The sequence below is a fragment of the Rutidosis leptorrhynchoides genome, chromosome 1 (genome assembly GCF_046630445.1).
Source record: "Rutidosis leptorrhynchoides isolate AG116_Rl617_1_P2 chromosome 1, CSIRO_AGI_Rlap_v1, whole genome shotgun sequence".
Classification (NCBI taxonomy): domain Eukaryota; kingdom Viridiplantae; phylum Streptophyta; class Magnoliopsida; order Asterales; family Asteraceae; genus Rutidosis; species Rutidosis leptorrhynchoides.
Window position 1 is genome coordinate 158,026,282 of NC_092333.1, and position 1,746 is coordinate 158,028,027.

At 35.6% G+C, this 1,746-nt stretch overlaps 1 non-coding gene across 1 annotated transcript; it reads left to right on the plus strand.

Moving 5' to 3' along the window:
- Positions 1 to 418: 418 nt before the first annotated feature.
- On the plus strand, positions 419 to 525 carry LOC139887327 (small nucleolar RNA R71). The gene has a single exon (XR_011773162.1). It is a non-coding gene; the product is annotated as a small nucleolar RNA R71 (small nucleolar RNA).
- The last annotated feature ends 1,221 nt before the right edge of the window (positions 526 to 1,746 follow it).

Below are 1,746 nucleotides of genomic sequence, written 5' to 3' on the forward strand. Positions count from 1 at the left end.
ATTATTCTGATAATTATTTCCAGACATTTGGTTCATGTATGAAATATTCTCTCTTTGTTCCATTGTTTGTTCATTACTGAGACAATCTTTTGTCAAATGTGGTCCTCCACACTGCTCACAACTAATTCGTATTGCGTGAATATCCTTAGTCATCTTTTCCATTCGTCTCTCAAAAGCATCTAGCTTTGCGGAAATGGAATCAAAGTCATGGCTAGAATTGGCTCTAGCCGCTTTAGATGATCTAACGATGTCTTTTTCTTGATGCCACTCATGTGAGTGGGAAGCAGTGTTATCAATAATTTTGTAAGCTTCAGTTGCGGTTTTCTTCATAATGGAACCACCAACTGCTATGTCGATGTCTTTGCGTGTAGTAATGTCGCATCCTTGGTAGAATATTTGTACTATTTGATAAGTATCTAAACCATGTTGAGGACATCCTCTCAATAACTTTCCAAATCTTGTCCACGCCTCATATAGAGTTTCATTTGGCTTCTGTATGAACGTAACAATTTCTCCTTGAAGTCTCACGGCTTTAGATGCCGGAAAGAATTGTTTAAGAAAATTTTCAACTAAAACATCCCATGTATCAATCGCCCCTTCAGGTAATGATTCTAACCAATCTTTGGCTTCTCCCTTTAAATTCCAGGGAAATAACATGAGATATATCTGTTCATCCTCAACTTCTCTGATTTTGAATAGAGTACGGATCCTATTAAAGGTACGAAGATGTTCGTTTGGATCTTCATTTGGCGTACCACTAAATTGGCATTGATTAGTTACCATGTGTAGGATTTGTCCTTTGATTTCATAATCTGGCGCATTAATGTCTGGTTGAGTAATTGCGTAACATTGGCCAGTGCGTTTAGCCCTCATTAGGTCTTCCATACTTAGAGGTTCCAGATTTTCCATGATTGAGTTTTTTGAATCTGAATCACTAGAGGATTCTGACTACATGGTTTCTTCCTCGACAATCTCTGGATGAGTGATTTGTGGTTCAGGATCTTTGAATTGTCCCTGAATATCCTCCGGATTCTCAATTGTGAGGTCGGGTTCAAAAAATGAATTATCGGAAATTTGAATTGGAGTACTTGGTTGACTAGATGACGATTCTAAAGAAAAATCAACGGCGACAATGTTGGCTAGATTTCTTGATCGAGTTACAGGAGGTGAACGTATGAAAGGTGGTGAACATTTTACTCGGTGCATTCACTGAATATCCTATTAGTTATAAAAGATAAAAAATTATATAAGCTATCAAATTAATAGACTTTTCTGATTTTGCCCACGTTTCGAATAGCCAATAGATGCAGCAGGTAGCCAGGACCTTTTAAATCGGAAGCCTACAACTCGCAACTAACAAATATAACTATTACTACGAACCAGAAAATTTTGGATGTCTATCAATTTAACCGCTTAAAATAATTTTTCGTCGAAGTTTAAAGAAAATAAAGAAAATTCTATGTCCTAAAAACTAGAGCGTATAAATGAGAAAGAAAAAGATTGCGTCGAAAAACGTCGAAAAATAATAAAAAGAAAATAGAGCGTCGAAACTTAAAAGTCTAAAAATCAAGAATTAAAACTTGCGTATAAAGGAATTAAAGCTTAAAAGGAATTCTATATCTAAAACGACAGTAACTTAAAAGGCACTAAAATTTTAAAACAGCGTCGCAAAATTCTAAAGCACCTAAATCTTAGTCTATAGAAAAAGCACTTAAGGGAGTTTACGGCAAAGCCTAAAAATCTAGA